This window comes from Rattus norvegicus, chromosome 14, assembly GCF_036323735.1.
Source record: "Rattus norvegicus strain BN/NHsdMcwi chromosome 14, GRCr8, whole genome shotgun sequence".
Taxonomy (NCBI): Eukaryota; Metazoa; Chordata; class Mammalia; order Rodentia; family Muridae; genus Rattus; species Rattus norvegicus.
In genome coordinates, this window is record NC_086032.1 from 76,388,518 (window position 1) to 76,411,429 (window position 22,912).

General features: G+C 43.5%; 2 pseudogenes; both read left to right on the top strand.

Moving 5' to 3' along the window:
* Rrm1-ps1 (ribonucleotide reductase M1, pseudogene 1) lies at positions 1,192 to 4,129 on the top strand (annotated as a pseudogene).
* LOC108352833 (serine/arginine-rich splicing factor 3 pseudogene) lies at positions 6,422 to 7,469 on the top strand (annotated as a pseudogene).
* Positions 7,470 to 22,912: the final 15,443 nt, after the last annotated feature.

The window sequence follows — 22,912 nt, forward strand, 5'->3', positions numbered from 1 at the left end:
GTTGTCCCCACACTGTCCCTCCACTCCCACGCCCGAATCTGAGAGCACTAGTCTTTCGGAGGCGGGGCTTACACTTCAGCACCTACAACTCTCTGCTCCTCATTTGTGAGGGCCATGGGCAGCCTCTCCAAGGAAAGGCACAGAGTGAAGCAGTGAGAAGGACCCGAGGCACCCTGAGCAAGGTAATGACAATATGCAAGTGCCTATTGACTGGGAAACTACAGTTCTGTTGTTGGTTCCCATCGGGTAAGCTGTCCTCAGTCTGGGATCTACACAACTGCTACCCGTACTTTAACCCCCAAGAAAGTCACAAAAGGCCTGCTCAAGACGTGTGTGTGTGTGTGTGTGTGTGTGTGTGTGTGTGTGTGTGTGTGTGTTGGGGAGGTTGTTGTTTTGTTTTGTCGAACTTTATGTCTTGAATTTTTTCACCGGGAGAGCAGAAAGAGCTAAAAAGAACAAGAAATAAAGGCTACAAACTGTCCTATTACTTCAAAGGGCGTCCCTGCACTACAAGTGCGTCCATACCCACGTGTGCCCACCAGATGGCGGTGTTCAATTAGTCAAGATACACTGGCTTATAGATCTGTATGTAGGATAAAGACAGCTAATTGCAAACTGCTCCAGGACACTCAAAACTATCCTGGGGACACCTGGATGGTGGTATCCCAATATTCTATAGTTGTTCTGAGAGTCGGGGGAGATGTAGTGATGAGGAAACAGAGCAAGCAGCATTCAGAAGTCATTCTACAAATGGCCCAAGGACGACGAGAGCTGTGTTTGGCTAATTCATGATTCAGTGTCAAAGACCACATTTAAGAGAACTAAAGCAATAGTAAACAAGGTGGGATGTTTGTTTGTTTGTTTAAGGTTTTGCTCTGTTTTGTTGTTTTGAGATAAGGTCTTTCTAAGATGGCCTGGCTGCCCTGGAACTCACTATGTTGACCAGTTCAACGGTGGCCCTGAACTCACAGTGATCCACCTGTCTCTGCCTCCCAAAGGGATGAAATTAAAGGAGCACACTGCCACACCCAGCTTGTGATTTTTCTCTCTGTTAGGGTGAGACCGAAAGCTTGACTGATTGGCTCCCACTAAATCTTTTCCCCTCTCCAGGATTCTTGGTGTGTGATTCTGCTACTGCCAAAGAACTGTCTGAAATAGTTTGATAAAGGGTAGAGTCAAGGTTCGTCCCTCCTGTCTGGCTGGCAGTTTCAACCTCTTGGTCCGAGCGGCCCCTAGGAGTCCAACCCTTCACATCTGACAGTTGTCTCTGTCCCATCTTCGCCCCGGAGCTGCTAACTGGTCTCGAACCCCTCAGCACTTCAGCTCCTAGCGGCGATGCGTGTGATCAAGCAAGATGGCCGCCAAGAGCGAGTTATGTTTGACAAAATTACATCACGAATCCAGAAACTCTGTTATGGGCTCAATATGGACTTTGTTGCTCCTGCTCAGATCACCATGAAAGTAAGCCAAGGCCTACACAGTGGGGTCACCACAGTGGAACTGGACACCCTGGCTGCTGAGACAGCTGCCACCTGACTACGAAGCGAAGCACCCTGACTATGCCATCCTGGCAGCAAGGATCGCTGTCTCTAACTTGCACAAAGAAACAAAGAAAGTGTTCGGCGATGGGATGGAGGATCTCTACAACTACATGAATCCACACAACAGCAGATATTCTCCCATGGTGGCCAGTTCAGCACTTGACATTGTTATGGCTAATAAAGATCACCTGAATTCTGCCATTATCTATGACTGGAATTTCGTTTACAACTACTTTGGTTTTAAGACACTGGAACGGTCATATTTGTTGAAGATCAGTGGAAAAGTGGCTGAACGACCGCAGCATATGTTGATGAGGGTATCTGTGGGGATTCACAAAGAAGATATTGATGCTGCAATTGAAACATACAATCTACTTTCTGAGAAGTGATTTACTCAAGCCTCTCCGATTCTCTTCAATGCTGGGACCACTGCCCACAGCTGTCTCGCTGTTTCCTCTTGAGTATGAAAGGTGACAGCATTGAGGGAATTTATGATACTCTGAAGCAGTATTCCTTGATTTCTAAGTCTGCTGGGGGAATCAGTGTTGCGTGAATTGTATTCGGGCCATTGGTAGCTACATTGCTGGGACTAACAGCAATTCTAATTGTCTTGTGTCAACGCTGAGAGTACATAACAACACAGCTGTTACGTGGATCAAGGTGGAAACAAGCGCCCGGGGGCATTTGCTATTTACCTGAAGCCTTGGCACCAACCACCTAGACATCTTTGAGTTCCTTGACTTGAAGAAGAACACAGGCAAGGAAGAACAGCAAGCGTGGGATCTCTTCTTCGCACTTCGGATCCCAAATCTCTTCATGAAGCGAGTAGAGACTAACCAGGACCGGTCACTGATGTGTCCCAATGAGTGTCCTGGTCTGGACGAGGTTTAGGGAGAGGAGTTCGAGAAGTTATATGAAAGTTACGAGAAGCAGGGTCGTGTCTGAAAAGTTGTGAAAAGTTCAGCAGCTTTGGTACGCCATCATTGGGTCTCAGGCAGAGACGGGTACCCCATACATGCTCTACAAAGACTTCTGTGACCCGAAGAGCAGCCAACAGAACCTGGGAACCATCAAATGCAGCCACCTGTGTACGGAGATAGAGTTGCACCAGTGAAGATGAGGTTGCAATTTGTAACTTGGCTTCTCTGGCTCTCAACATGTAGGTCACACCAGAACATACGTATGACTTTGAGAAACTGGCAGAAGTCACTAAAGTCATTGTCCAAAATCCGAATAAAATAATTGATATAAACTACTACCCTATTCCAGAGGCACACTTATCAAATAAACACCATCGGCCCATTGGAATTGGGGTACAAGGTCTAGCAGATGCTTTCATCCTGAGAGCCCAGAAGCCCAGTTATTAAATAAGCAAATCTTTGAAACCATTTATTATGGAGCCCTGGAAGCCAGCTGTGACCTAGCCAAGGAATATGGCCCCGACAAAACGTATGAGGGATCTCCAGTCAGCAAAGGTATTCTTCAGTATGATATGTGGAATGTTATTCCTACAGACCTGTGGGACTGGAAGCTTCTCAAGGGGAAGATTGCAAAGTACGGTATAAGAAACAGTTTACTTATTGCCCCAATGCCTACTGCTTTAACTGCTCAGATTCTGAGGAATAATCAGTCCATTGAGGCTTACACCAGTAGCATCTACACTTGCAGAGTCTTGTCAGGAGAATTTCAGATTGTGAATCCTCGCTTACTGAAAGATCTTACTGAGCAGGGTTTGTGGAATGAAGAGATGAAAAATCAGATCACTGCCTGCAATGGCTCCATTCAGAGCTTACCAGAAATTCCTGATAACCTGAAGCAACTCTGTAAGACCATGTGGGAAATCTCTCAGAAGACTGTTCTCAAGATGGCAGCTGAGAGAGGCGTTTTCGTCAATCAAAGCCAGTCTTTAAACATCCATATTGCTGAGCCCAACTACGGCAAACTAACTAGTATGCACTTTTATGGTTGGAAGCAGGGTTTAAAGACTCGGATGTATTATTTAAGGACAAGACCCGCTGTTAATCCAATCCACTTCACTCTGAACAAGAAAAAGCTGAAAGATAAGGAAAAGGCACTGAAGGAGGAAGAAGAGAAGGAGAGGAACACAGCAGCCATGGTGTGCTCTTTGGAGAACAGAGAGGAGTGTCTGATGTGTGAATCCTGAGACAAGCCCTAGAAGAGCCAGCAGCTCTCGGCCATGGCAGACTATCTGACATAGATAGACATAGTGGGTTTGCTTGATTACGGGAAAGCTTTGCGGGACATTTCTGCCAGGAGAGGAATCTTAATTTTCAGTACTGTTTCTACATAGTGTAAACGTCATTTTTAACAAAACAAAAAACAAAACCCAGCTTTGATATTAGGAATCAAAGTAGAGGTTTTGGGAATGCATAAGAGCCTTCATGGAAATAGTGGCATGGTTTAGGAAGTCTCTTCTCCCTCCAGCTTTCCCTGTCTGACTGTCTCTCAGTTTGGGCAAAGAGATTTAGTTCCCTTTGACTGATTGCCTAGAAGTAAAATCTAGCAATAACTCATCAGCTGAAGATCTTTGTCTAGACAAACTTCTATAGAAATAGAAATTTCTAAGTTAAAAATGGGAGGGGGGTAGAGTCAAGTAGAAGCAAAGCAAGAAGCACTGAGCTTCTTGTGGGAAAGCCTAAGGCTTATTCTCCATGTCCTCACCCACATTCTCTAGAGCTGACCTTGCAGACGTCCCAAACTGTTCACATCTTGTGGATAGATAAATGTATACATCAAAGCCTCTTGATAATACTCATCTTGGATCAGCAGATATTTTACACTCATAGAAACTATTTATAGGTGTGATGGTACCTTTAATTTCAGCACTAAAAAGGCAGAAGCAAGAAGATCTGAGTTCAAGACCAACCTGGTATACACGGGGTTCCAGGATAGCCAGGACCATATAGTAAGACCCCTGTCTTAAAAAAGATAAAGAAAACAGTACAATTTGTACTTTAAATAGTCCTTAAAGAAATAAAAAATATAGCTTGATAGCTACCATTTTGTTGACAATTAAAAGAATGGATTTACCAAGTATTTCCCATAGCCAGGTTCTTCATTCCTCTCTAGAAATTCAAGTTGTCCTCAGTATGACCTCCTTTTACCCTAAAGTACGCTAGGCATTTGGGTCCCCTCCCCCCCACCCCCCTCAATGTTTTGCCTTCTGTTCTTCAAATCGTAAGGTCTCCTCTTTTTATTTAAAAAATATTTTTATTACTTTAAAAAACTATGTGTGGCCAGTGTTCAGTGGTGGTACATGCTTTTAATCCCAGCACTTAGGAGGCAGATACAAATCGCTAGTTCTAGGAGAGCCAAGGCTACACAAAAAAAGTCTTGAAAAACAAAATAAACAAAAAGCCCTGTGTGTTTATCTGTGTGTGTCTACTCATCTGTCTGCAGGACTCACAGAGGCCAGGGATATCAGATGCCCTGGAGGCAGAGTTTACAGGTGGCTTCAAGAGGTCCAACAAGGGTTCTAGGAATGAACTCTAGTCTTCTGTAAGAGCAGCATGCATTCTTAACCATATAGCCATCTCTCCAGCCCCAAACTGTAAACTTTCTGCTGCTTCCTCAAGTTCTAAGTGAACTACTCCTGTTCCTTATTTGAATGTGTGTCTTCTTCCAAAATGCCATGGAGTAAACTATATAAAAAGCAAATTTTTCGTCTTTCCACAATGCTGGAATTTATAACCAAAAATATATTAGTTTTGTTATTTGTACTTGACCAAGTGACCCCAGTTTTCCTCATTTAGGGTACCTGGTGGCCCTCACAAGCACTTTTAGTCCAAACTTAATTACTAACTCTCAGATCACATACAGTATATGTGTTACACAATGGCTGTGAAAGAGTTTACAACAAGGTAGAGTTCCAAGAACCATTCATTACTGAAGGCAAGACTGAAAACAGACGCAGTCTCTGCAGGTGGTGAGATACTAACCAGCCCAGCTGGGAAGCTACTAGGGACAGAGCAGGCTCAAGCAAGAGTCTTTCAAGGCAACATAAGGCTAGGAACACAGGGTGAGGACCATGCTAAATTGAAGTTCTGGGGGAAGTTAGAAAGTTTTCAGCCTGTCGTCAGTCCCCCGTGGAATTGAAAAGCTTCTGTACATCCAAAAATAAAATGATAATCGAGTGAAGAGATAACCAAATGGGAAAAACCTTCACCAGCTACAGAATGTCTATTTAAAATATACAAAGAACTCACGTACCTGAATAGAAAGTTCTCAGAAGTAGAAATACAAATGGCTAATGTTCTTTTTTTTTTTTTTTTTTTTTTTTTTTGGTTCTTTTTTTCGGAGCTGGAGTAGAAATACAAATGGCTAATATTCTTAAAAGTATGCAATATCCTTAGGGAAATGCAAACTACTTTGAGTTTCCAACTCGACCTAGTCGGAACGGCTATTACAGCCCGCTGGTGAGACCGTGAGGAAAGAAGAATGCTTACTCAGCGTTAGTGTTAGTGGGGTGTAAAGTGGCTTAGCTACTTTGGAAACCAGTGTGGCAGTTTCTCAAAATCTAAACACTATATCTGCTGAATGAGCCAAGAGTAGCACTTTTTAGCATGTACCTGTAAGACTACATCATACTACAGAGATGCTTGCCCATCTATGCTCACTGCCGCTAAGAATGAACTAGCGTGGACACTGCGGGACCAAGAGCGTCTGTGCGAGCAGAGCCAGAGGGAAGCGGGTGGGCCTGTTGGAGCGTTAGGATTTGAGCTTGGACCTTTTGGGGGTTGGGGATTTAGCTCAGTGGTAGAGCACTTGCCTAGCAAGCGCAAGGCCCTGGGTTTGGTCCTCAGCTCCGGGGGGGGGGGGGGGGCTAAAAAAAAAAGACCTTTTGAATCCAGAATCTCGAAATGCATTGTGATTCCTGTCCCTTGAACTGTAAGATTTATGTAGGTAATCTTGGAAACAATGGGAACAATACTGAATTAGAACGTGCTTTTGGCTATTATGGACCACTCCCGAAGTGTATGGATTTGCTTTTGTCGAATTTGAGGATCCCCGAGATGCTGCTGATGCTGTCCGAGAGCTAGAGGGAAGAACACTATGTGACTGCTGTGTAAGAGTGGAACTGTCGAATGGTGAAAAGAGAAGTCAGAATCGTGGACCGCCTCCCTCTTGCGGTCGTCGTCCTCAAGATGATTACCGCAGGAGGAGTCCTCCACCTGGGTGCAGATCCCCAAGAAGGAGAAGCTTTTCCCAAAGCTGGAGCAGGTCACTTTCTAGAGATGGGAGAATAGAAAGGTCTGTCTCATGAGAGAAATCACAAGCCGTCTCGATCCTTCTCTAGATCTCGTAGACAATCTAGGTCAAATGAAAGAAATAGAAGACCAGTTTGCAAAACTGGCATACAGGAAATAACTTCATTTGACAGGAGTATGTATAGGAAATTAAAGTCTTGCTTGAGACTTTATCAGCTTGGTGCACTTTTAAGATGTTTTAGCTGTTCATATTTGTTTTGTCACTTGGAACAGTGACACACAAAACAATGTAATTCTCTACGGTTTCAAATGGATGCATGTGATCTCAAGAATTGTTACTTTACAATGTTCCCTGAAGCGAGATTGAATTTTCTTTGAATTTTTAGTTTTTCATAGACTAAAATAAACCTAAATCCTGCCCAGTTTTAAGTGTGATGTACTAATGATATAAAGCAGCTGGCTGGGACGTGACTGAAGCTATAGTTCCTCTAGTAGCTGAGACACAGTGTGGCACTGTGGGTGACATGGTAAGCAGCCTTTAAAAGCTGCTGTGAACGCAGCCAACAGATAAAGGGTAGGAACCACGCTCTGAAGGTTTTCAAAGCAGTTCCTTCCTGGTTGCTGTATGCAGATGCAGAACTGTTGTAACGTCTTTATTTGGAAATGTCACACTAAGACACCAGTGTCCTATCAGTGTAAGGGGTACATTGTAGAGCTGAGCTTTTTGAATTACTGTGCAAGATTTTTTTTTCATGCTATCATTTGTAATGTGCTTGTGAGAATCCTTGGGATTAAAGTTTGGGTTACAAATTGTTGTTTACCTTGAAAGCCTGTTTTTCCTTGCTCACTCAAAATCTGTGAGCTTGGTGATCAAGTCCAGGTACAACATTCCTATTGGAAGCCATACTTATATTTCCTTTAAAGTGTTTTTGAACTAATAAAGTGCTAAAATAACTGTATAGTAGTCAGTTGAGCAAACCCACGATTGCCATTGCTCTTATCCCGGGAAAGCAGTTTGCTCTTTGTAAGAAACACAACTGAGAGGCACTGCATCAGCAAAGGAAATTCACCCCCTTCGCTTGTTACCTATGAGAGCCATTTTTTGGGTGTTGAAGTCAATTCAGGACAATGGCAGTTAATGGCTAACATTTTAAAGTAAGCACCAGTGTGGTACATTGTAACTCTTTAAGTTGCCCATAAAAAGTGGCTTTAAGCTTCAGCATGAAAACATTCACAAGTTTTAAAATTAATTTCATTTTATAACTTGAGGTGTTGCATGGGATTCCAGATTGATCCATCATGAGGTAAAATCCACACTATGGTTAATCGTAACAATGCACAGTTGAATATGGAGGCATGCAAACCCTTTCTCTTAGAAATCTGGAGGAGCTGTGGTTTCAGGGTTTGTGTGTGTGTGTGTGTGTGTGTGTGTGTGTGTGTGTGTGTGTGTGCAATTAGATTAAATCATAACGCAACAGTCATGTGGCTTAAGTTTCCTTAAATGTGTTCTTTTGAGGTAGTTTTTTGGATTCCACTGTACTGACTTTGTCTCTGTAAGATGTCATTGCACTAAGTTCAATCTGTAAGCTTATAAATTCCCCCAAAGTATTTGTTTTCTTTAAACAATAAATTTCACTAAGAAAGGAAAAAAAGAATGAACTAGCTAGGAAATGAATGAGCCTAAATATCCACCAGATGGTAAGTAATCAAGTTATAGTTGTCAGGTCCGAAGAGTATCTCATTCCCCTCTGAAAAGTGCAGGCCTACTCATTCAGTCGAAAAGTGAGTCTAGGCACAGCTTAACCTGCACTGTAGGAAGGTTTCTGGTGGTTAGATAAGAGCCAATATTCCTCAGAAACTTGTGAAATTGTTTCCTATATGTTAAAATGAATCATTTCCTTAAGTCTGGCAGAAGGGATATATGCCTCCACTGACATATACCTGTGGTTGCATATCAAAACCAATGGTGCCTGCAGGGGACCCTAGGTACCTCTCTATTCACAAGCACTCATTATATCTTCTAAAGCTCCTACCCTAGCATCCTGGTCCTTCTCGCCCCAGACCATTCAGTCTCTAAACCTCCTGCCCCCAGCAATTACTAATATGAGAGAGAGAGAGAGAGAGAGAGAGAGAGAGAGAGAGAGAGAGAGAGAGAGGTGAAATCTTAAACAAGAGCATTTAACCTAAAGGTCTTGTAGAGGCCAAGAAGCCATTAGATAGGGGAGGGAAAGGCCTCAAAGAAAGGTGGATGCTATAATGCTTATGATATGAAAGCAGAAGGAATTCTTGGAATGGAGAAAACCTAAAGTAACAATGCTCACTGTGCAGTGCTTTTTAATTTTGAGGTAACGAAAACAGTACAGGATTACATAAATCATAAAGCACTGATTGATATTCTGTAAAAGTAACTTTTATTTGCCTGTAGTAATTGTCATCTCAGAGGCTCACCCTTTCTAGTTCTTTCTGAAATATTGATGACTGGCTCAACTCAGCTGTTCTGGCTAAAGGCCTCTCCAAACTGACTGATTCAATCTGGCTTCTCTCAGCGTCTCACTGAATTCCTCTGCATGGCTTCAAACTAACTCTGGCAATTTGTTCTAATCGTCTGGTTCCTTCTTATCTCTGGCTTCATCTGTCTCTGCTGACCTGCACATGAACTCATGAACTCATGAATGAACTCCACTCCACTGCACTCCACTGCATTGACTCCCTACTGACTGAACTCCTAACTCCACTGCACTTAACTGACTAAACAAAACCCAAACTTCCAACCCCCTAAACTGCTCTTAAATAGCCTCCCTTTCCTGTCTGCACTCATGAGAGTTGGGCACAGCCCATCTCTAACTTACTCTGTCAAATCTTTCTCTGATTTGTCACTTTGTCAGTCCCTCAGTTAGATGTTGCTTTCAAACATGGCTGCTTCTTTCTACAAACTAACCTAACCTACATTGTTTGGGCTTAAAGTTGTATCCTAGGGGTGAGGAAGCTAAGCTGATTCCATAGCAGACTTCAAATGGGCAGTTCAGGAGATTAGGCCTAAAACCTAGGCCTCAGGCAGCTAATCAGAAACTGCCCCAGCACCTGGCCTGAAGCAAGGACAATGGGTCAGCAGCTTCCGACCAGACCCCACTCCCACCCCGGTAATGGAATGTCGATAGAAAAAGAGTAAGACAAAGCCTACCTACCCTGGAATTCTCCTACTATGCTATTAAATTGGGCCTATGAGCTCACTTGGATGTCTCTCTATCTTGATAATGGGGAGACCTCAGCATGCTGGACTTCTGCAGAATAAAACACTCTTTATGTTTATATACTATTTGAGTCCTAGATGTCATTCTTCGGTGAATCATGGGCCTTTACAAGAGTGTGTCTGCATTTCAGCCAGAGCAGCCATGTTGCTGGATTAAAATTCTTCTACAGTGTTCTATTTTCTTTTTGTTCTAGAGGACAATGATAACTGCTGCTCATTTTAAAAGGCAACTTAACATCTATAGGCTAGTCCTAACCTGGAAACATCATCATCCTAGTGAAGTCTGAAGTAAAAGCAGAGAAAAACAAGTTAGTACAAGAAGGTGGCACAGGGCGGTATTTGAAATATAAAGCCAACAGTAAACACAGAGAGCGTCAAATCTCAGTTCATCAGGCATTTCTTTTTTTTTTTTTTTTTTTTTGGTTGGTTCATTCTTGCTCTTGGTGTTGTTGTTATTGTTGACTGATTTGGTTTGTTTCTTTATTTTGTTGGTTGGCTTTTTTAAAAAAATATTTATTCATTTATTATATATAAGTACACTGTAGATGTTAGGATAGAAATTGTGGCTCAAGTCCAGACAAACTACACCAGGTCCCATGTGAAGGATGTTTATTGGGACAACAGAAAAAAGGGAGAGGGGCAAGAGAGGGAAAGAGAAGAGGAAGGAGGCAGAAAGGGTCTGCCTTTTGTTTGAAATGTAATGTAACTGCTCCCGGAAGCTGAACCAAATGTATGCTGGGAATATTTGGCTGTTGCTATGCAACAGATTCGCAGGTGACATCACTGCTGGAAGTGACAGTGGTTCCTGACAACAGCAGTAGGTGTCATCAGAGACACCAGAAGAAGGCATCAGCTCTCATTACAGATGGTTGTGAGCCACCACGTGGTTGCTGAGATTTGAACTCAGGACCTCTGGAAGAGCACTCAGTGCTCTTAACCACTGAGCCATCTCTCCAGCCCGGTTGGTTGGTTTTTAAGACAGGTTTTCTCTGGAACTCACTCTGTAAACCAGGCTGACCTTGAACTCAGATTCTCTTGCCTCTGCCTCCCAAGTGCTGGGATTAAAAACCTTACACCACTACAGCCCAACACCCAACAGGTTATTTGTTGAAAAAAAACTAGCAATGTTATACATAAGAAATATGCTCAAGGGGCTGGGGATTTAGCTCAGTGGTAGAGCGCTTACCTAGGAAGCGCAAGGCCCTGGGTTCGGTCCCCAGCTCCAAAAAAAAAAGAAAGAAATATACTCAAAACAGAGACTGAAAATTATGTGTCAAGCCAAAAGAAAAGACCAAAAATAAAAATAGCTACAACAACAACAAACTGTCCCAGAATTCTATTTGTCTCAGACAAATACACTTGAAGCTAGGGAGTAGCCCCAGAGCAATCCCCCATTATGAGGGTGAACCTATTTCATCATGGATTTAGCAGGCCTCAGAAGATATGTCTGTAGACTTCTTTAGCTTGGAGCTCCACCATGGGTATATCCCCAGCCTAGCACCACCACTGTCCTCTGATCCCTAAGAACACTTTTAGAGTGATGCTTATTAATAAATAAGAACATAAGAACAAAGACATAGACTAGACATATGAGAAAACAGTAGACATGAAGACCCCATTGGCACATGAGCCCCTGGCCTCTAGCTTGATCTTGGTCTTGGCTGCTGGCTCTTTGAGTTGGGAGAGAGGCATTCTCTACTAAATTCCAAGAGTGGTATAACTAGGCCCTACCGTAAGTCAGTATTCAGTTGGAGGAACCCCCGTGCTGGTTTCCACAGTGGTTTCAAAGTTTACATTCCTACCAGCAGTGAGTAACTGTTTCTCTTTCTCCACACCCTTGCTACTATTTGTTGCCCATTTCTTTTCTTAATGTTAGCCATTCTGCTTAAAAATCTTAAAGGTTTTTTTTGTTTTGTTTCAGTTGGCAGGTTCAAATTATGTGATTAGTCATGTATACCTTGAATTTTTGATCCTCCTACCTCCACCTCCTGGATGCGGAGATTACAGGGATGCACTATGCCCAGTTTATATAGTACTTGCGGGCTTTGTGGCTTTCTGTTTGCTAGGTAAGCACTCTACAAGCTGAGCCACATTCCATCCCCAAAGCAGTTCTCATTAGCATTTCCCTGCTAGCTAAGGAAATTGAACACTATTTATCAGACATTTTTTACTCCTTTTGAGAATTGTATATTAGCCTATTCATTCCATGGATGGTTTACATTTTTAAGTTCTTCATATATCCTGGATATTAAATCCTGTCATATGTGAAACTGAAGAAGTCCTCTTCCCACTCTATAGCCTGACTCTTCACTCCACTGATTGTTTCCCTTGCTGTGCAGAAGCTGGACTTCATGCAATCCCCTTCTTCATTTCTTGGGGTTATTTTCTGAATTGAGTCCCTCAGAAGATGTTCACCTATGCCTGTATCTTTAGGTGTTTCATTCAAATCTTCCTCTAGTGGTTTCAGCTGCAGCATCTCCATTAAGGATTTGGATACACGTTGACTTGATTTCCTCTGTGCAGGACGGTAAGAATCTGCTTTCATTTTACATATACACATCCAGCCCCCCTGAACCATCCGTTGCAAAGGCTGTCTTTTCTCCAATATATGTTTTTGACAATTGTGCCAAAAAATTAGGTGGTTAGAACTGTGTGGGCTTATTTCTAGGTCCTCCAGGAGGCAGCCACTAGTCTGCCCCCTTACCCAGAACTCCAAATCCTTTGTTCTCCATGATGCCTGACTGATAACTGACTCCTCACCTGGTGATGTAGCCCTCACACTGCTCGTACCACTATGACCTCCGTACTCTGTTAGATGAACTCTGATTGTCTTTTGTGAAGTTATAAGCTCTTCCCTTTTGCTCAGCATCATAAATTCTAAAGAATCTGCCTCAGGATCGCTGAGATGCCACCTGCTGAGTTAGCCATTTTTTGGAAAAGGAACTATATAACCACGGGTCCTAACCATCTTTCAGCCATGTTTTAATTTAGAGCCAGACACACCTGTGACCTTAAAGTAGTATCAAAGTGTAGGCAGGACTTGCTAATCTGGTTCTTTCGTTAAGAAGCTGGACTGCTGTTAACTTGCCAGAGCAATGTTTGTCTGAAGAATGACATGGGGGAGGGGGGTCACATGAGAAAGCATTATCTCAAGGGCCTTCCAGCACAAGAGTCAACATGGTCCCTGGATGACAAAACACTCTGTTGAGCCTTCCTGCACATTGTCTCCCTTGCCTCATTTCCTTTCTATAAAAACCGATTCATGCCCCTGAGTTCTAGAAGTTGGCTTTTGTTTGGGGGAACAATAGCTTCCCACACTGTCAGAGAATCGGTCCACTTGAGTTAATTTGATATCTTCCCATTTACTGTGGCCCTCCTGAACTTTGAACAGCTTTCCGACTTAGCTCTATCAACGAATGTGGGGAGCAAGCAGCTATCAAATTTGCCCTCTGGGTGGCACTGTCCACATGCTGTTTTCTATCAGGAGTGAGAATCGCATACTTGCGAGCTGGCTGCTCACGGAGAGTGACCCAGTTCTTAACCTTGGCAGACACTTTCCAGCAATTTCTTGGCACCTTTTCACCTTAGGAACTCGCTCTTCTCCCTTGAAACATCAACCACCTATAAATGCTTTGTTGATAAAAAGTAACCGCATTGGAATTGTGTCAGTCGACTCTAGGATGGGTAAGTCACACCCAAATCACCGGTGAGCACCAAAGTACACTATTTCCACTGTTTTGACCTTAAAATCACCATTTGGACTTTGTATGGGTCATTTGTAGTACCGTTTGATATAATTCTTAGAATCTTAGTATTCTCAACTTTATCTCCAAGGGATAACGAGGTATAATTTGTCTGTTTAAGATACAGTGCTTCCCTAGCCTTCTGTTCATTTCTAGAACGGCATAATGGGCAGGTTAGCCTAAGGTCCTCTGAAGCTAACACACTCAGTGGGCAGCATAGAATTATGCACCTATGCACCCCATATTGAAAGAATTGTGTTCTGGTGTAATACTGCCTGGCCTACAATGTCATAGATTCTAATGAAAGACAGCCATCTGGTGTTTAAGTTTCTATATACTCTTATCATTGGAATTGTTCTCTTCCAGTGTGTGTAAATGGAGTGAAATTTCTTTTGTGTAAGCACATGTACACTTACATAATAGGGATCCCAGGTAGAAGAAATAAATAGGGAAAAGAAAAGCAAAGACTACCCCCACATAGAAAATGTAGGAGAGGGGTGTCGGTCCTTTAAAATGCTTTAAGAGCCACTGTGGCCTGGTGGTATAAGCTTGTCATGCACTCTACTTGGGAGGCTAAGGCAGGAAAATCACAGGTTCAAGGAGCATCTATGGCTGTAAGAGCAAGCTCAAATTCAGCCTGGGAAACCTGGGGTGACCCTGTCTCAAAAGAAGATGTAAAACATGGGTTGGTGTACACTTATCTAGCATGCACAGATCAAATGACCAGGACAGAAAAACATTTAAAACTACAGGACAGAAAAGCATTTAAAACTACAAGTGCTGTGGCAAAGCCAAGTCCTATGGACAATGTACAACCTGCCAGGTCCACCCGTCAGTGTTAAAGCAGGGCAGACACGGCTGCATTTACAAAGTGACTGCACACTGAGTTTGACTGGAGTGCCACTGTTCAGGGTGAGGTCATAGCTTCTAAAATGGCATTGAGCCAGAAGATTCGACTAGGATGTTCAGTCAGCGGGGTATTACTGGACTTACAGATTCTTTCCAATTAACTTCTGTAAAGTTGGAAAGACTCTGAACTCACCACTTAGGAAAGACCCACAGCAAGTGGCTGATTTGTTGATTTTTACCACTCAGTGTGCCACCTGGCAGATGCTCTGGTGAACACAGATGAGAAGAGGCCTGTGCTAGACAAACAATGAGGAAGCTGTGTCCCCACCAGACAAACCCTATAGGAAGGTCACAGACTGTGCCCCAATGAGCCAGCTTTAGTCACCTCAATAAGACAGTTAAAACAGCCACATTAATAGCGAGAAGGAGACAGCAAATTTTGGTCTCATTAGGAAGTGGGGCAAAGATCCAAAGACCCTCCTAAGCCCATTGTGTAAGATTATGATCCCTGAAGTAAAGTTGCAGTAGAGGCCAGAGCATATGTATTGATCGTAACTTTAATCACTTCCAGGCCAGTTACAGAATCACTGATCCCTCTGGGGAATCTATTAGAACCTAAATGGAAGACAAATGATGAAAGGGAATGATTTAATCGAGTGACAAATATTACACCTTGGAAAATTAATGCGAGCCATTTTTAGATAAGGTACATAAATGAACCTGAAGTTCACCTAAAGCAAATTGGAACCTCTCAGAATTCCTAGACTTTATCAGCTCCTTTATAAGCAGACATGTGTTGACTAGATACTATGAATACAGTTAACATAGACTTTGTATAGAACGATGCCTGACATTTGTAGACAACTTCAAAAGTTGGGAAGCAGGCAACTGGGACGAACCTATCCCAGCTGCCGGATGCTGCCAAATGGCATGCCTTCCTGTCTTAAGATTCGGATGAAAGGTGTGTGTCTCCCTACCTGAAAGGTCTGAACTAGAAGTGGATTCACCCACTTCCATCCAAGAGAAAATCCCACAGGTGTGCCCTCCGTTCCTGGATTGTAGTTCATTCCAGATGTAGTCAAGTTGATAAGCAAGGTTGGCCGCCACACTTGGGGAGCCACTGGTATGGGTGACAACAGGAGATCAAGAATAGGCACCACACTTGGGGAGCCGCTGGTATGGGTGACAACAGGAGGTCAGATGACAATCTCCTGCTGGATTCTGCATGTTCCCCACTCCCACCCCCCAACAATGAGGTGATTTAGATGAGCCAAAAAAGTTGTATCTGCTGTGGGAATAACAGGGAAATGAACCTTCATGGGTATGGACCAATCTGATCCCATAGGTCCACTGCATACTCCAGCTTTGCCTATAAGAGGATCACCAGAGGTTGGGGATTTAGCTCAGTGGTAGAGCTCTTGCCTAGCAAGCGCAAGGCCCTGGGTTCGGTCCCCAGCTCCGGAAAAAAAAAAGAAGAAGAAGAAGAAGAAGCTCACCAATATAGCTTTGTTCAGGGCTTATAAAGCTGTGGACAATTCCAGATGTTCATCCAATGGCCACAAGTTCTTAGGCCTTCCTGGTGTTTACTTGGAGGTTATACTAGGTTGTGACTTAAATTTGAAAGATGCTCTTTTGCAAGCCCTTGAGAAAGCTCAGTTACTCCAGAAGTGAGAAATAAACCCCACTTTCCAATATTGTTGGATTACACTACTGCAGTGTTTTAAGAACCATCACCTTTGGTGAGATTTTAGCCAGAGGCTTGGGGAGCCTACAATTTGAGGGAGTGTTGCTACAGTATGTTGGTAATGTTTATAGCAAGCCCCAGTTCACAGAAAGTGTGGATTTAACACCACTTTGGTGCTAAATCTCTGCTACATTAGTTACCTAAAGTGCTATTTCATAAGGCCTAATTTTAAAAACAATTTGCCTTAGATTCTGATTAAAGCAAGGAAGTAGAGGTTACTGCATGCGCCCGTTACTTTTCTATGGCTGTGGTGAGATACCACAGCTAAGGCAACTTAAAGGGGGAGGAGTTTATTTTGGGCTTCAGGGCCCAGAAGTTTCAGCGCCCATGATGGCTAAGTAGCAGCGCCATGTGGCAGGAATAGCCGTAAACTCACCCCTTAAAGCGAACAGAAGCAGATAACGCACTCAAAACGAGGCCAGATCTTTTGAAGTGTCAAAGCCTATCACCAATGACACACTTTCCCCAGCAAGGCCAGACTTCCTATTCCTTCCCAAACAGCCAGCAACTGGGGACCAAATATTCAAATGCTAAGGCTTGGGGCGGGGGTGGGGCATCTCATTTAAACCACAATACCCAATCAAAATCAGAATCTAATCTAAAGGTCCTCTTAAATACAGGGTCCCTACATGGGTTTCTAGATATAACGGGAGCTCTGAATCTGGATTTTTTTTAAATTTTTTTTTTAATTTAAAAAGTTTAAATTAAACTTTTAAAATTTAAACTTTAAATTAAAAGTTTAAATTAAAATTTGCAAACAGTGAGAAGCCTATGGGAAGATTTGCCTCAGCAGAGATCAGCTCCTCAGCAAAGAGAGGCCCAGTAAAAGCAATTATTAATGGACCATAAGGGACACATGTTCCCCTCATCCTAAACACTTATATTAAACCTACAATTGACCAGGAAAAGCCTCCCCCTCCCCACATTATTCTATGAAGCTCTAGAAAATTCTCAGCCACAGCAGGAGCTTAGTATGTTTGTCAGGGAAAAGTCATTCACTATTGTCAGAGTATGAAAACAGTCTCAACTTATTACAAACCTTACACATGAGCTGTAGAGAGAACAATGGAACCTCCAGGTATCTCTAATTGTCTTCAAAGATCATCGACATATGCTTTATGTTGACTTGTATTCTTACACAGCCCTAATGGGATAAGGGACTTCCCAAGTACACAGAAAAGCATCCATCTCTTGGGTTTCAACTATTATTTACTATTTATTTATATACCTTTATTAATAAATATTTATTAATTTATTAAAAAGTAAATGTTTCTTATTATATCTTTAAGCATTAATATCAAATATTTTCAACTGTCCAGGTGTTTGGCAGAAATATCCTGGGAGAGAACAAGTATCCCTCACAGGAAAAAGCCTGAGGGAGCTCCTTGCTGTAGCAGTCACCAATGCCGTCCTTCTCCTGCTTAAGGGGAAGCCAGATGGATTGATATGTACCAGATGATGTTAGATCGCACTTCTGACCTCTTGTTTTCACCCAGAGTGACATCTTAGCAGCTGTTGATGGAGCTGTCAACTGAGCCAAATGGATCATCCTAAGGTTCCCTGCTCAGCATCACCCAGAGATGCCATACCTAGCCCATGAGTGTCAGCTCAGTGCTATGGTCACAGATTCTCCGACTCTGCTACCCTTTCTGGCCACCTTCAGGACACTTCCAAATATATTAGTCAGATACTCTAGGCAGATTGATGGCCTCTTAAAACATTACATGTTAAGAGCTGGTGAGCAGGCTGTATGACATGACGAGAGGGAGTCACAGGGACAAACAGGATGCTGGCCACCTGAAGAATAAGGATCAAAGTCTGCCTGAAGTTGTCCAAGCAGCAGTTATGATGAAAAGCAAAAGTGAGATGAGAAGGGGAAATAGGAGAGAGGTCTACAGGAGAAGGTTGGGAGGAACGGACGGTCATCCAGAGAAGCCAAGGGTGGAATGGGGTCGGGGTGACGGTGGGAATGGGTTTCATCTCTAAAGCTAAAAAGCCACCACAATCCCAGAATTGCAGGAGGCTGCTAAAAGGGGGATAAGTCCAGGAAGCAATGTTCTCTCAGACAGAAGCAGAAGCCATGCCACCGCCTGGTTTCCACAGGAAACATGGTGGCTTCTACTCACCATAGGATAAAGTAAGTTGAAAAAAATTATTTCGTTCTCATTTGCATCAGAAAAGGACAAAATGCAGAGCCTGCCCTCAACTCTTTTTCAGGTCCTATCCCAGGGAATCTGATATCAGGTCATTGCTTTTATGTCACAGGACAGTGCCGGGACAGTGCGTATAATGTTCTTTGCTGGGCACTCTGATCAGGACTAGAGTCAAGGCAACCAGAAGAGTACAGTGTCTTCTTGGCATAACTGCACAGAGCCGAGGATCAATTGTAACACTTCCCGATATTACCTCCAAACATGGGCACAATCATCTTTTATACTAGAGAAAGTATTTTATAGACCCAAATAACTTCCTTGCTTGACTCTAATCCCAGTGAAGATGTGGTTCCAGTTAGGTCCTTATTATTTGAGGCAACAGGAAGGAAAAATGTCTCACAATTTTACTCTTCCTTCGTAAGCCCAAGGACTGACCAAAAGCAACAGGAAACATCCTCTTGCAGCCTTTACTGGTAAGACTACTGGAGGCTCACAATCCCCAGTGGACCTTGCTTTTATAAGAGCAGACCAAGGAGCGGACTCTTTGTGCATCCCGCTTCACATACAGCAAGTTTGACCAACAGCTCTGAACATAGCTGTCATCGACTGAGCTCTGGCTAAAGGAGAAATGTAAGAATATCCTAGATCTGATACCAGCTCTAGCAGCTGCCTCAGCACTACTGAGGAGTGTTGGCTCAAGCTCTGGACTTGAGCACGGCAGGCCTAACATTTCCACTTCGTGGTACAGTGGTGACTTCACAGCTCTGGACAGGAAACCGGGTCTTGCTGGCTGAAAGGTGAGGAAACCTTATATGAGCAAGGTCAACACTCTTCCCAGACATTTGAAAATAAGACTGAGTGAATGCTGACATTAAACAAGAGAAGCTTCTAGAACTGCATATTTCTATTTCTAGTTCTTTTTACTTCATGAGTGAATTTCCAAGCTGTTGCACTCACTCATATGCCTCTGAGAAACAAAACAGATGCGTCTGTCCTGGTGAGGACAGCGTGCTCCTAACAAGTACACTGGGACTCAAGACACTCTGATGGGCTCACCAGGCCGGGTAGGGAAGGGAAGGAAGAAAATGAAAGCAAAGGGCTTGTGCAGATGCAAACTGCATAATCACCACCCAAGACCTGCAGGGGATCCTCAGGATGAACACACAATGAACAACACAAAACCCACTGATACCTGCCGACAGAGCATCCCTCTGCTGTTGGAGCAATGGCAACACCATGAAGAAAGTAAGCAGCAACACAATGATTTTAAGCTGTAAGTTCTTCTACAGCTCAGCAGTCCCCAGGGTAGCTAAGAGAATAAACCCCACTACTGGGTCAGACCCCTCATCAAAGGAGAAAGCCAAGGCCACCCTAGAGAATGCTGCCAGTTTTCAGCTATGAAATACAACTACTGCAGTGAGACATATCCTGTCCCTGTGTTGCTAAAAGGAAACCTCAGAACATGACATTGTCTGAAAAGGGAGGATAGAGGGAAGACTAGGGGATTCAATATCTCCTGTACTCCCTTGTTATAGGCTTGGCTCTGAAAGACAGCATCCACAGCCACTGGCCTTCTCATTCAGGCACCTCTCTCTGATGGCAAAGCTCTATCTCAGTGATCCTCCAAAATCTATAACGGCAGCCAGCCTCAGGCACAAGGGTGTATCCCACCTTGTAGAATGTAAATCATCATTAGTGGAGGGAAGGGATGGGGTGGTTGGCAATTCCTGGGCCCTGTTTTCTGTGAGACACATCTTGAAGCATCTGATGTGTTGATTATAAGTTCTAATGAGACCTCTACTCACAGGCTTATCTGACCAGCTCAAGGCCAGGACTGCCCACTCACCCAACTCTTCCATAGCCACTCCCTCCTCTGGGCCTCTTACAGCTGACTCTCAGAAAAAAAAACATCTGCACAAACACAGGTCTGTGATTTTTTTTTTTTTTTAGTTTAAGGAATAACAAACACTCCGGTTGTATTATAATATCAGTTTCATAAAAGGCACATTCCAAGCTGGGGGCACACCTTTAATCCTGGGCAGAGGCAGGCAGATCTTGAGTTCAAGGCCAGAGACTGATGTAATCTATTTTTGACATTAGCCTGTCCTGGTCAGGTAAGTCAAGGGAAAACATAAACAATGGGTACAAACATCACAGGCTTGTCAGGTTAGTCGGAAGTGAAGAAGTAAAGTTTCATAGATGTGAAAAACAAAGCTGTAAAAACAAGGTTTGAGAAACACATCTGGTGGTCAGGATGCCTAGGACAAACTCGTGACCTTTCCAAGAGATACATCTGACGTCAGGATGCCCAGTGATATGATAAAGTTTTGGTGATCAAGATATTGAGACAATTCTGACTAAGCTAATTAAGACAAAACAATAACAACTGTTCTCGTAAAGACCCCCTACCCCTCCCCGTGATAAATTCTGAGAACAACCGCAAGATGTCTTCCTGACCCTCCCCGATCACCCAGTTCACCAACCACCACCACCACCACCCCCCAGAGATGTGCCAACTTAGCCCTTTCCCAGTGATTCTCCAAGGCCAGGTGTAGGGCTGGATGAGGAAAGTGACTAATTGAGCCAAGAACAGCCCCTTGAGCAGGCCAGACTATTGTCCTGTGTACCACCAGCTAATCCTGTTGCTAAAGTCTGCCCTCTGTAATGAATAAAAATTGTGTGCTTTTTGGGCTCGGGTTGCCTCTCCCTGTGTGGATGAGCAACCCCATGTACATGTATTAAAAACATTATACCCTCTTGCTATTGTCACTTTGTCAATCTGTGCTCTGTGGGTGGTGTTCCTGAGGTAAGGCCACTATGGGGTCTTACAACAGGAAGCACGCCTCCGAATCCATTTTTCTTTCTTTCTTTTTTTTTTTTTTAAAGATTTTATTTTATTGTATATGAGTACACTGTAGCTGCCTTCAGACACACCAGAAGAGGGCATCAGATCTCATTACAGATGGTTGTGAGCCACCATGTGTTTGCTGGGATTTGAACTCAGGACATCTAGAAGAGCAGTCAGTGCTCTTAGCCACTGAGCCATCTCTCTAGCCCCAGATTGATTTTTTTAAACATGTCTTGCAACAGAGTATACATCTTCAGCACTGAAGTCTCATCGCCTCGCTCTGCTGGGCAGTCAACAGCACTGGCAATAGGCCCTGTGGGATACTGGGCCCTCCCACATCCTTTACTCACCCTATGGTTTTTATTTAATAATCTTATGGATAATTTCCCTCCCATTCAGACTACACCTTAGCATGCCTTTTTAACCACTGTGTTACAGCACGCACAGGCTGTTAAGGGATGTCCTCTCTCCCTTGTGTCAGCTATACCTGTCCTTGTACCCTGTGAGCTGATTTCCCATCCTCACTTGTGTGGGCTTGCTGATCATTTAGTTGTTTTTCTAAGTCTGTAAAACACTCAGGGGCTAGCATTTAAATCAATAAAGCAAATCCCTTTCTGCAAATGATGGGTGGGACCTCTGAGGCCTTCCACCATGCAAAGCTAGTACCAGATCCTTTCATGAATCAGTCCCAATAGGAGATTGAAAGAAAATTATCAAAGTCCAACACAGAATTGAAAATACTCCATTGTTTATGTCCCTTAAAAAAAAAATCAGTGTTGTGTACAGAGGTAAGGCGGAAGCTACCGCCTTAACGGCACTCTGCAATCTCCAGGAGCAGACTGTCTCCTCATCCTCACAGTGCTGCCCCAGGACTGACAAGTCTCTCTTCCACCTCCAGACTCGGGGTTAGGCCTGCTCCCGATGCTCTGACTAGTCTAGGGCTAACAAAGAATGAAGTGTGGCTGTACCTTCTCACCACCTGTGCCTGCACAGGTTTCCTGAGTGGTACGTACAGTCTCTCTAGGCTGAGTAGTAGCTTATTGCTACCTCTCTATTAGTCGTGTCTGGCTGCTCTCAGGGCTCCAGACTGGGTGAAGGAGTGCCAGCCCCAGTAGGCTGGTTTGTAGGAAAGAAGCACATACAGCTTATTCTGAGGGATAACCGCCTATCTTTGAGGCAAGCATAGTCACTCATCTGCATGGATCTATCCTGGACACCTTGATAAAACTCTTGCTCTGTCTTCAGTGCCTTCCAAAGGCTCAAGAACCAAATTTTATAATAATTTTCATTCGAACTTTGATATACGCAAATCTTCCCACATTTTTGTGGTTGTTTGTTTAACTCAGATAGGCCTCTTCATCTTCTTTTTCCTCATCCCCTCCTGATTACTTACTTTGGTATCCTACTGAACCAATTTTCACACCAGTCTAGATCATGCAGATCTACCAACACCTCTCCTACCTCATTAAAAACTCCTTCCCACCATGGGGTTGGCGAAGCCATTATTGAATCCCTCTGCCACACTCATGTAAACCCAGGTATACATACAGCCTGGT